The sequence below is a fragment of the Lathyrus oleraceus genome, chromosome 7, assembly GCF_024323335.1.
Source record: "Lathyrus oleraceus cultivar Zhongwan6 chromosome 7, CAAS_Psat_ZW6_1.0, whole genome shotgun sequence".
In the NCBI taxonomy this organism is placed as follows: Eukaryota; Viridiplantae; Streptophyta; class Magnoliopsida; order Fabales; family Fabaceae; genus Lathyrus; species Lathyrus oleraceus.
Window position 1 is genome coordinate 518,713,084 of NC_066585.1, and position 13,852 is coordinate 518,726,935.

Here is a 13,852-nt window from a genome sequence, read left to right on the forward strand (position 1 = left end):
TTGCACAACTCTATTTGACATCCATTAAAGCTTTGAGCTGCAAACTGTACCTGCAAAATATACTCGGGTTTCACATTTGGTACCCATATTTTCTTGGGTCTAGTTGTGTTAGTTTTTATATAAGGTCTAGGGTTATTACCTTTTCAATTTGTTAAAATAGAAGGGCTATAAGTGGCCAAATCTCCTGCATGTGTGCATTTATAGACTGGACAATTATTTTTATTATGATTTAATCCTTTACTAGGTGTTCTATCTGTTTTTAATTCTAATCCATTTTTATTTAAGGAAGATTTTTCACTTGATAGGATCAAGTTAAGGTTTTCTTTCCCTTAGTAAGTTTACCTAGGTTTCATGCAACTCTATTACTTTTTTTTTAAAGAGACACAAGTCCCACATATTTATCTTGAGTTTCTAATATTAGTTGTTTCTGACTTAAGAAACTTATTGTTTTCTTAGAGAAATATTAAATATTCTTTAAGGTCTAAGTTGAGTTTTAATCTTATCATTTTCTTCAACCAACTTAACACTAATTTAAAAGCATTATTTATAGGATGATTTAGTTACCTAATAATCATCTTCCTCGTAGGATGCTTTCATAAAAACTTCATATTTTTCATTTGATGAGGATTCTTTTATGGTTCTAGCTGAGGTTAATTATTATTTTTCTCCTTTTATTTAGAAGATATCACAAGATGATGCTTCTTCTTAATAGCCCCTTACAAATGCGATTATTTTATTGACGTTGAATCTTTCGTAGATCTTTCAACTACTGGGTATTTTCTTTTGAAGGAAGCCATGGGAATTGTTTTATAAAAGTTTGATGAAGTTAATGATTCTCCATTATTTGAGCTTTTCCCTTTGTCTTTAAGTATTCAAACTAGTTCTTTCAATTTCTCTATGATTTCCTCCTTCTTTGTTTTTTCCTGAAATTCATGAATGCTCTCATCTATCAATTTAAGGTTTGGATTGAATTTCCAATTCTTAACTCTTATATAATATTAGTAATAAATGTTCCAATATAATTTCTAACAACCCTAGATATAGATAAATATTTGTGAAGTCGTTCTTCATCTTCTTTGTCTCGTGTTAATTTCTTCCTTTTCAATACTTGGAGAAACTCCATATATCATTTCAAGAGTATCCCACGTTTCTTTGGTGGTTTTGCAATTATAAACATAATGAAGCTTACTATCATGTAGGGATATTACTAGAAAATTCTTTATTTTGAAATCAATTTCAATCTTTCTCTGTTCCTCTACGGTCCAAAAGAAATATGGTTTATCTACTACTTTTCCATTTACTTGGTTAGTAGGGATATATGGATTGTTGATTAAAATTTTGCACAATTCACAATTAATAAATTGAATAAAGATTCTAAATATAACTTTCCATATTTCAAACCTAACCCAATTAAACAGTGAAGGTGTGTTTAGGAAAGATTTCTTGTTTAAGAGTATGTTGGAAGTCATCTTCCTCCTGAGACGATTAGTCTTTAAATAAGAGTTAGTCATATCCCTAATATTTGACATTGAGAGTATCTAATAAATCTTAAAAGTTATTAGTAGGTTGAACTCTCGAGAATTGTGTCTTTTATAAGAACTTTGATTTGAAAAACATTCTTTAACATTATAAGTTTTAAAACATTTTGATAACATTTTTAAAATAAACATCATAAATTTAAATTGTAGAATGTAAAAGTTAAGGGAAGAGAGAAAACACCAATAATTATATAGATTCAGTCAAGAAAATTTATTCTTATCCTCAAGATTTAATCTTGAGAGTATCCAATAAATCTTAAAAGCTTTTAGTAGGTAGAACTCTGAAACGCACTTATACAAGGAAAATGAAGTTTCAGGCTAACTTCTAACAAAAAAAGAACATCAGAGAGAAGCGATTAGCCTTTCTTCCAAACAACAACTTCAAGCGGTTATTCCCCAAGCTAAATCAAGTTTTTATACAGGATCGTATAAAACCAAGGTGAGCTTTTTTACTAGGATGAACTCACAAACTGAACCGAGGTTTTGACGAGGCTGGCCACGAACCACTGAGATTTTAATCCAAGATTATCTCGAACCAAAAAAAGCTTTTGACCGTGTTGAGCTTACTAACTAGATCGGGTTTTTTACCAGGATGACCAAAACTCAATTTAAGATTTTGTTCCGAGCTCATTTTGAACTAAAGTAGGCTTTTGAATCGGGCAGAGCTTACGAACCTAGGACTTAAAATATAAATCCCTAAAACTAAAGCTTTTAAGTGGTTTAGCTTCAAACCCAAACAGACGATCCTTTATGGATAAATTATTCTACCAAGGAAAAAATATTCCTTGGAGAATTTACAGTACTACCATTCCATAATTGCACAAATGCCTCACTAAAGACAAAGACTTTCTTGAAAATGCTACGACTAAATTCAAGTGAGAGAAATTGAAAAAAATATTTTTAGAGAGATTGAGGAGTGAGATATGATGCTCACATTTCTAGATATGAAAAAATGAGGGAAGAGAGCTTTATTTATAGGCTAGAGGTTGACACAAAAAAGATAAATTTCTTGGTGTCAAATTTAATGCGCTAATCGATTGACATCACACTCCAATTGATTGGTTGACCTAAAAATAAATGTTTAGAAGATTTAAAAAGAAAATAAAAATATATAGTGTCATTGTCGTTCATTAAAGACACTACCCTAAACGTTTAAGGTGCATTTTTTCACTAACTCAATCTATTAGGTGTAATTGCCTAACGATTGGCCCATACAAAAAAATTGTCAGAACATTTATGGCAGTTCTCAACTCAACTATAATGATAAAAAAATAGAAATATTTTCTTAAGAAAATAATTTTTTCAAACGTGTGTGTGTGTGCATGCGTGCACATGTTTGTGTGTGTGTGTGTGTGAGAGAGAGAGAGAGAGAGAGAGAGAGTGTATGAGCATGCGCATGTGTATGTGTGTTATTAGTTGTAACATAACGAAAACGTCATTGTGTTTTTACAACACTCTGATCACTCAGATGCAACTTAGTGGGCTTTCACACTTCCTCTCTTTGACATTATTAACTTCAAGATTTGTCAAATAATTCAGTAATACATACACTTGCTTAAATTCGTCTTGAAGATGAGGCTAAATATTTATTCTTGTTGAGTGTCGTCATCAAAGGGTCTTTGTAGTGATCATCAAACCCTAACTTTGTCTGTTTACATCTGTAATCGCTTGGTAATTGCACAGGTTGTATTATTAAGAGTTCTTATTAGTTGTCATCATCAAAAGCATATTCACTATTGAGGGCATGCTATCAATAGTTTCCTTAATTGCTTTTCCTGCAAAACATAGTTCCATAAGAACAAGTGACTTGTGATTTTTCTAATAAATATTGGAAGTATGTGTTTTCTAACATTGTGAAAGATTTTGAGAGAAAAATAATTTATTTGTGTCGGAGATTTAGAATAAAATGAGTGAGAAAATTATGCTTGATTAGAATTATAAGCACATGTATTGATTTGAGTCAAGTGGCAAAATAGTTTGATTCAAGATCTAAAACATATCAGAAACTTATTTGTATGATTTGAGTCATGATTTGACCCATGATTCGAGTCATGACTAAAGTCATGATTCGAGTCATGAACAATGTAATTCAACTAAAACAAGGCAGAGGAAAATCCTAGTGTTTCATCACTTCATGATTCGAGTCACAAGTAACTTGTGATTCGAATGACGGGATTCCATGATTTGAGTCATGTGCAATCTATGATTCGACTCACATACATCCTGATATCTCTCTAGTTAATTTGATTCGACTCACAGGATGTGTGATTCGAATCACACACCTAAAATCTCAAAATTTACAATTTTCAAAAATATTTTGAGATTCTACTTATGTCATGACGTGAATCAATTTAAATATAATTTTTGATTTAAAAATATAACTAAATATCTTAAAGTATATTTCTCGGATTCAAAAATAAACAATTTAAATTATGAACGCTAAAATATATGAATCTAAAATTAAATTTAGAAATTCACAATTGAAAAAAATAAACTAAAACCAAAACAAAGTTTTATAACAAAACTATATAGCATAGATATGTACCGTCTCCCCTTTAAAGTAATAGAGACATACGACTTCATCATGTAATGACTTGGAGAAATGATGTGCATGCTTAATCATCTCGGGATAAGTAGAGCCAAAGACCCATTTAGCCTTTCTTACATCAGACAACATGTTGGTGCTACATACCAAGATAATGGAAAAGAACTCATACTGATTGATTTTTATTTTATAGTATACTTGAAATGGTTTCAATTGTCTCCTACGTGATTATTCCCTCCTGTTCATGCTTGGAGTTGGTTTGTAGCAAGTCATGAAGCAGGGTTCTGGTACTATTTCCTTGAGCTTAAAGGATGATATCAATTTGTTATTAATATGTAATTTGCATTGTTAAGTTAGTAGGGGGTTGTTAGGATGTAATATTATTTATTTTTTAAAGACCTATTATATTGTAGTTCTTCATTCCCTAAAAAACATGAAGGTTCTTCCTTATTCTATTAATCTTAATATTTTAAAAAAAAAATTATGAGAACATACAAGTGAAGTGAGGGGATACAAATAATTGAAAGTACTTGTGTGATTTCGTTTGGATCCATGTAATGATTGCTATTCTGTAGACTCTTATCACGAAGATAATTACCACTCCACTCTTTCATGTCGGTTGTTGTGTGGAAATGAGTCATGCCGTACGTGACTTATTGATTGATGAATGCATATTTGTCACTTTGTATTGATATTATTTTCAATCCGGATAGTCTTGGTCAAATTGGGGACACTTTACCAAGTTGCCCCATTTTTGAAACCATATTCGCAAATTATCCTAATTTAAAAAAGAATTTTTAATCCACATATTCGTCCAATGAATAATAAGTTCATGAATAGAGAATGTGGAGTGTAGGAACTCGGTCAATTAATAGTTAAGTGGTCAAATATTTTTTTTAAAATTTAAATACATTTTTATTATTAATATTAAATATTTTTATAATAATTATATTATTTAAATAATATAAATTATAATCTTTTTTAAAAAAATTATAAATTAAATTATATTTTTATAATATATTTTTAATTATATTAATTAAGTATTTAAATAATCTTAAGAAGTAATATACATTTTATTGAACGTACGTGGAAAAAAAATACATTGTATTATAGTGACCGTCTGTTTAACATCTTATGCCTTTTTTGTGTTTTCCATTGCCCAACTCTTCAACTCTTTGTCTTAGGGAGATGGAGATGAGTTGGAAGACAAATCTTGATGTTGATGTGTTGTATTGGGAACCATATCCATACTGTCGAAATCTTGAATGAAAAAACCAGGGATATCAAGTAGTTGCTCATCCGTGAGCTCAAAGTCGGGTAGTGAATGTGTTGGTTGTGTAAAGGTGTTGGGTTGAGTGTGTTGAATTGGAGGATAAGAGACATCATCAGGGTTGAATGTAGAAGTGGGTGAGAGAATGTAGTGTTAAATGCTTGGTGTTAGGATTGGGGGTTTGAGTTATCAAATTTGGTTGAGGAATTGGAATGTATTGTATGGGTGAGCGTATGCTGGTTTGTTGTTGATATTGTTGGTTGTAGAGTAGTTTGTTTGAGGGAATGGAGTGTGGGCATTTTTGTGTTGGGATGAGGTAGCAAAAAAGGTGTGTTGTTGTGTGATCTGGGGCGGATGAAGATGGATGGGCCCCAAATTGGGATGTGTACATGGGGGAAATGTCATGATGTATGGGTGTGGTAGTTTGTTGTGTTGAAAAAGAGACACGTTGACGGTGATCATTCAAAAATTATGTCCGAGCAACATGCATAAAAGGAATTTCCAAAAACCAATCCATATATTCTCTACCTGGCTTAGACTCACCAAGTATTGTGTTCACCTCTAATAACAAATATCTTTTTTTCATTCTTTGACCTCATCTTTGTTCAAATCTTGCCAATGTGTATCCCAAGCTTGAACCATAGTCATATTGTGGTGTTCCATTAGACATCTTGGCTGAGACGGGATGTGTTGTTCAAATACAAATATGAGTTTGACCTTATCTGTCTTATGCATCTCAACGGTAAAGAAATATATTATATATGTTGTCGCACTCCAGACTCGATTATCAATATAATCAGACATTGGGTATTGTAGGTACGACCTCCATATAAATTGTCATAAGAAATATAATTGTTATAATGTAAATAAGAAGTTTATATAACTTAAAGATTGTAATGTGCGATACTTACATTATTTTCTTCAATGTGTTCAATTGCAACTAGGTACCCACGTAGATGATGACGAGGATTATTTTCGTAATGCATAGCTCGTTGGCACCATCTTGCGTTTACAAAAAAAAGTATTAATGTTATGTATAATTTACTATGAGGACAACAAAGTGCATTCAGTGATTTTGTTCATAGAACTTATTAACTAACTAATCAACAACAATAACCATCACAAGTTGACCTTCAACTCCTTTGTTAACTTCAGCACTATGTGCTGAAAACATACATTGAACATTTAAATCATTTTCTATACGATCCAAGTAATACATGTACGTACCCTCAGGGCTTACATCAGTCAGCGTTATATAGGGACAATGATACACTACTTTTCTCACCATCATACGACACCCACCCAATTGTCGAAAACCAGTGTTGATGGATGCAATCAGTGTTCTGAAATTCCATTGCGAATCTAGGAAGACACTGATTTTTTTTGTCTTGCTCATAAAACACAAGATCCCAAACAGACAATACTACAAAAACAATTGCTATGTGACATGAGTTACATTTCTTCAGTTCAAGCTACTTATAGAAAATTAAGACATGAATATTCGGTCATTCATTGGTTGAGACTCTACTAACATTGACATCCTTCGGTCAATGAATGTCATGGGTGATAAAATTATAATTTAAATGTCAATTGGAAATAATAATTAATTAAAAAATTTAAAATAAAAAAAAACAAAAAAAAACTTTCAACCACTCGGTCATTCATTGGCCGAGCTTCTACAGAAAATGCTCATCTTCAAGGACATGTCTAATGGTTGGATGAGTGTGTTCTGGAAGTAGGGAACCCTGGATTTTTTTTTCAAAATGGGGTAGATTGGAAATAAAATTTCAAAAAGGGGGCAAGACAGTAAAAAAGTCCAGTTTGGATGATCTAAAAATATTCTAATTTGGTGTAGCATTGGAGGCATGTATACTTAATTCGCATGCATATGGAAACATACCATTTATTTTTTGTATGCATGTATATTTTTATTTTTTTGACATTGAATGAAGCAAGCAATTTCTTGACATGAATATTGATTTAATTAGTTATGAAAGTTTATTTAAATTTATTAGAAGAAGTTGAAGATATTAAATTTGTTGGTATCTTTGAAAAATTTGACACACAAGAAATGATAACAACTTTCAAAATGATAACATTGACTTTGATAGAGACATTTTTCATGTTAAACAATTGGTCGATATGATATGTACTTCTTTCAAGAGATATATGTATTCTTCAATTCACGAGTTTACAATCATCAAATGTTTAATATCAAATGTGGACCTTCTCGTGCACCTAAAATCATATAAATTAATTGATATTTTGTTACTCATAATTGGATTAAGTGCAACACTGATGGAGTTTTAAGAGGAAATCATAGATATTCAACTTAAGATATATTTAAGAATAACTTAGGAACATTCTTCGGAGCTTTCTCAGCTATGATTGGAGTTTGCACCTTCTTTCAAGTTGAATATATTGTATGGAATCATATTTGCTATTGAATATACTAAGATAAATAATTGGAGAAATCCTTAGTTTGAAATTGACTCAATGTTTGTTATTTATAGATTTTCTGATTTGAATATTGTCCATTATAATCTTTTGATTAAATAGAAGAATACTTTACACACTATACGCTCCTTTAGATTCAAGATATCTCACATTTCAGAGAGTGAAATGCATGTGCAGATAGATTAGTCAATGCATCTTTTTTTCTTTTGATTACGACACTTGGTAAAATTCACTTCTTATTTATACTTTTGAATTTTTTTAAAGATATACTAGATATGTTTGACTATAGTTTTTAAATTTTCTTTAATGTTAGATTCAGGAACTTGAAATGTATGTAGTTCATGAATTGGATCTCTTAAATCAGTGCAACTAATCTCCGTAACTGCGGAGCAAGGTAGATATGCATGGTTAGCACCTTAACGTAATGTTATTCAAGGTTCGAGATGAGTATAGTTGAAAGTGGAGATCAGGAAGTGTATCTCGTTTCTTATGAGTACTGACTTTATTCTTTGGGTCGAGTGGAGTGGATTGGAAGAGGATTGGGCCTTAGCTATTTAGGCCTTTGGGCGGCCTTTAACAATTTCCCCCAAGACTTTATCGGGCATTAAGTAAGTCAAGGAAGCCTTTAGTGATATTGGTGGCATCCAAGATGTTGTCTGAGGTGAGCTAGACCTGAAACATTTGGAGTCGTTTTAAAAAGTAGTAGGAAACAAACACATTAAATTTGCTTCCATAATTGAAACTGTTGTACCCCAAAATTTTCCCTCTACTTTTCACCTTTTCATTCAAGCCTTAACTAGAGAATCATTTGCATATCTTCATGTTTCATACATATGCATCAATCATCCATTCATATCCATTGGTTAATCATTGTGGTTTCAAATTTCTTGGCTGGTAAAGCTAGGGTTTTGGAGTGGATGAGGCCCTAGAGGATCAGCTTGGATGGTCATCTAGCTAAAGGGGATGCAAAACCCTAATGACTTGATCTTTGAAGCTTGATCTTTGAAGCTTGAATTTAACAAAGTTCTATTTATAGCGGTAAATTCATGATCATCAAGCTATGGATAAGCAAGACATCAAATAACAAGAGTCGCCACCGCGCTTTTATTGTTTACAAGGGAAAAGGGAAAAAGTACGAACAAAACCCAAAAGTAAGAAGTTTTCAAATCAAAACTAATAAAATGTCAGAGATTACAGGTAAGGGGGTTGGTTACACAGAGGGAAGGTGTTAGCATCCAAAGTGTCCTAGGTACTACTAGGGAACCCTTTTTTGTGTGCATATGTATTTTGAACAAAGTGATGTTTACAAACAAATAGAGTGAGGGGATGAGAGAAGAATTCATTAATTATATTTTTGTGTTTGACAAGACCTTCGGACTTATGCCTACGTACCAACATAAAAATGAGGGATCAAAACCTCGTAGTTCGTGATACAAATTTAAAAGTGGATGCATTGCTTTTGACAAAATTAAGTTTGAAAGGTACAAAGGCCGGAAAATGGTTTGAATGAGTTAGTTCTTTTTGAATTTTGAAAGTTTAGGTCAAATATAGTTAAGTTCATTTACATGTTTGATTGAGAAAAGAAGTTTGAAAATGCAATGGCATAAGGCCAAAGTTTCTAGTTTGCAAAGTGGTCAAAATTTAGAAAATAACAAGTTCAAACAAAGAAGTTTTTTTGAAAGGAGGAAGAAATTTTGAAATTAAAGAAATGGGAAGGAGATGAAGAGACTAATCATTTGCACAAAATTAAAAGTTAAGAGTTGAAAAGATCTGACCGATGGGTAGCAATCCAATAGGAAAGAATGCCATATAGAAATCCAAATTCCCTTGGACATTAGAATCAAGCAACAAACAATGCATACAATATTAACTTGAAGAGCAGGGCATCAAATAAAGATAGCCACATCCAAGCTTTAGCCACTCCATGATCTTCTTCAAATTAAGCCCATGTAACAGATGAATTCCACAAGTTACATGTTCAAAATAACAGCTTCACAATGATCATGTTGCAGATGAACTCAAAGGGATCTTGAATGATGTACCAAATGAAGTTTCAAATTGCAATCACTTGGTTTCACAAAAGTTGGCATTGGCCAAGTCCTTTAGCATAGGGAGGTTGCTTAAATTCTAAGTCCAATTTGTCCAAGATCAAGTCAACAGTCCACACAAAAGTCTTTTTAGGGTTTTTGTTCTTATTATGTACATTAATGGTCCAAGACCACACAAACAAACAAAATATACACAAGTAAGATATGTCACGCAATATGGTCCAAATGAACAAAGGGAAAATGACATTAACATAAACAATTAGAATGGTATGAATAATGGCAAATGAATAGAACTTAGAAATTGAGGTGCATTAAAATAAAGGACTTGAAATTAAATGTTAGTTGTTAATGAGTTAGAAGTTAGTATTGTTCTGCTTTTGCTTTTCATCTTAAGTCATTCTCTGGAGAACACTCAACCAACTTATCACAAGCATGGATCCTTGAGCCAAGACATCTTCCAAGGGAAGGAAAAAAGGTCAAGTTTCCACACAATACCATGAAAGAGGGGAGACTTATAATCTCACTAACTAGAATGTTATGCCTTTTGTGTCAAAGCGCTATGTTAAGTAATCGTAATTGGACTTATGTAGAAGTCACAACTATTTGAGGTCGGGCAATAGAATTTTGGTGTTAATGCATGTTAAAGACATAATATAATGGACTATACTCATGAAACATACCACACACAAAGAATATGCAAAAAAGGTGGCCTAATCTCATCTATACTTATGTTGATTTTGCAATCAACTAGCCTTAGGATTTAGAGATATCATAGGCCAAATGAGATTAATGCATAAAGAAGGGGAAATAGATGAAGAGGGAGGGGAATGGATCAAAACTAAAATTGGTCAAAGGAGGACTTTTACCAAATTAATATAATTCATTCATTTTGGGAGATGGAATGTACATTCCATCAATCCCCTAAATCCAATGATATTCACTTAACAAAGTCAAATCAACCTTGACCAAGGCCCAACATCATAAGTAAAACTTACACAAATCATCACAATAGGTCAACACAATCATTTGGCATTTATTCAAATTAAAAATACTAAAATAAGGTATTTTAATTAAATATGGTTTACCAAATTCCTAAAACCTCATCAAAACACCAAAGAAATGGCCATGAGATTTAACATAGGTCAAACAAGGTCAAAGAATCTTTGAGAAAAATTTTCAGAATTTTTAAAGACTTAAAAGTATTTTTAAACAATTAAAAATATTCATAAAACCAATAAATCATGAAAAATATTAATAATGATCCAAAAAATAATTTTAATTCAAAATATGAAAGAGGAAATTTTTTGAATTTTTTTGGTGAAACTCTCATATTTTGTGGATCAATATTAAAATTAATATGAATTAATGAAAATCAAAGGAATAAAAATTAAAATCAGAAAATAAAAAAAAACTTGGACCACTTGATCTCCCTCCCTATTTGAGGTGGCAGATCAAGTGGTCTGAAACGCGCGTTCCACCAAACACACGAGTCAGCGCGCTGTACCAAGGGTAATCACAATGAGCACTCAGGATTAAAACATTTTGAAAGGATCATATGACTAGGAGACGTGTCAACGCACCGTCGGAGCTGTAACTCCGGTCTTCTTCTCCGGTGGACCTCACCGGACTGGTCCACCTTCAACCATCACCATAATAAAATAGGAGGACACGATCTGAAAGAAAAAATGGCGTAGAGCACGAATCTGACCTCAATTTTAACTAACTCCTTGTAGTGGGGTTTTCGTTACCTTTAGGTTTATTGACTAAACCAAAAGTCAACATACAATTCGAGTCGCCACCGCACTTTTATTTGTCCAAAGGAAAGGCTAAAAAGCGAACAAAAGCCAAGGTAAGAAGTTTTTCAAATCAAAAACTAATAAAAATGTCAGAGATCTGGGTAAGAGGGTTGGTTAAGAAATGGGAAAGTTTTACGCACCCAAAGCATCCTTAATACTCTAAGGGAACCCTTTTTGCAAATATGTGTTATAGGTTGGTATTTGTGGAAAGATTTGTGCAAAAGATTGGAGGGATGAGAAGAGAATAAATTATATTTACAAATTTTGTTGTTTGAATGGATGAACCCATTGCCTACGTACCATCATAAAGGTAGGATCAAAACCTCGTAGTTCGGGGTAAAAATCACAAAGATTGGTGAATTGATTTGACCAAAAGCCTTAAGGTCTTTTGTTATCAAAGGGGGAAAACTCAACCCAAACCAACAATCCACCATGTGAGGAAGGCTTTAACATACTAGTGAGGGGTTAACCCTATAATAAGTATGGAAGACTTATAATCCAATCACTAAGGATGAGGTGAGATTTACATCAACCACTATGATAACTCAAACCTATGACTAATGTTTATGAAAAGGTTTTAACAAAGGTGACCATTGGAACCACAAAGTCAACTTAAAGTGAGTTATATTTACAAGTTAAATTTATTTATAAAATGAGGTCAAAGTTGGATTAATGTTTATTCACAATGAGTGTTTATGCAAAGAGTTTGAAAAGTCAAAGGCATGAGGCCTAGGTTTCTAATTTAAAACAAAGTCAAAGTTTTGAAGAAAAGATTTTTGGATTGGTTAGAGTGGGGAGAAGAAGACAAGGGCTAGTCCTAAAGCATGTAGAAATAAGAGGAGAAAGATAAACCCTTGGAGTTCCTTTTCTCGAAGTCATAGAGATGACTCAAGATGCTCCTTTCCTTTGGACTTAGCAAACAATCAAGCAATCAAACAATTTTTGGATTCAAGCTCCTAGTATCTTCATTTGGCTTGTCTCTCTTAACTTGGCTACTCATGACAATGGTCCTCCTTTCACAATCTCAAGTTAGGATCCCTATCACACAAGAGCAAACATCAAAAAGTTCACAACACAATAAGGGGAATGGACAAAGAATAAGTTTGGATGGGGAAGTCCTTTAAAGATCAACTTGGAAACTTAGCATTCAAAAGGCATGAGGCCTAGTTGCTCTTCAACAAATTTAGCATTCTAAAGGCATGAGGCCTAGTCGCTCTTGAACTCCTTTAAGCACAGGTAAGTCCTAATTCTAAGTCCTTTCTCCTTTTTGCATTAGGTCAACTTGGAAGATCATTGTATGTCAACTGCAAATGCACGAAATGAAGAATTGAGACCACCACTGGCCCGCCTCAAGTGTGAGGACTTCAGAAAACCACACAAACCAGAGAAAACTACATTGAATTGCAAGATCTAGATCCAAAAAGTTTGAAGTTCTACCTCTGAATTGGAGCTCTTAGGGCCACGAGTTCTTCAAGATCTTGATCCCTTTCTACTCTGGATATGTAATGGAGATGATAGGCTAAGGAATTGAGCTTTGAAAATCAACTAATGATGTTGAATTTCAAGCTTGAAAAAGAGAGAAAAATCTAAAAATTCCTTTGGTATTGGTTGGGATTTCAGTGCTGCAGCATTTCAGGTCTCCACAAGGTTCCTGAATGAATGAGAGAGAGCTCTTATTTATAGCTGAAATGTGGCTGAGCTCATGATTCCCTCGTGTGCATGGCAATTTGAACTTTGGTGCATGGGCATGTACAGGCGCATGTGAGGCCCAATGAGGGGTGCTAATCCATGGTGAGATCAATTGAAATGGAATTGGACGTGTAATTTGGAAGGAAATAGCTTGCACATGAAGTTTCACCATGAAATGTCAAAATGAACATAAAAGAAGAGCTCTTCGGAACTCTCACATGGAAAGTCCAAAAAAGTAATGTGAGTAATGGTTGGAAAGCTCTTGAAATAAGGAACAAAAGTTATGTTGGGAAAAAATTCATTTGGCATTTGGAAACTAATGAAAACTGGCTGTGAAAGTTTGGGTACAAAACATGTTTAAGTCACCTTTCGAAATTTTCACCAAAAGCAAGCCTCTTCAAGCCACTCTTTTTGCATGATGAAAGCTTCAAATGAAAAACTCTCCAACATCAAAGTTGTAGATCATTTCAAGGTAATTAATTTAGACTCAAAGTTTGCATCATTTGAAT

General features: G+C 33.0%; 1 long non-coding RNA gene across 1 annotated transcript; it reads right to left on the reverse strand.

The window, feature by feature from the left end:
- Positions 1-2,937: 2,937 nt before the first annotated feature.
- On the reverse strand, positions 2,938-4,536 carry LOC127100986 (uncharacterized). The gene is made up of 2 exons (XR_007794555.1): positions 4,084-4,536; positions 2,938-3,313 (listed from the first exon to the last, which is right to left on the reverse strand). It is a non-coding gene; the product is annotated as an uncharacterized LOC127100986 (long non-coding RNA).
- Between the last annotated feature and the right edge of the window lie 9,316 nt (positions 4,537-13,852).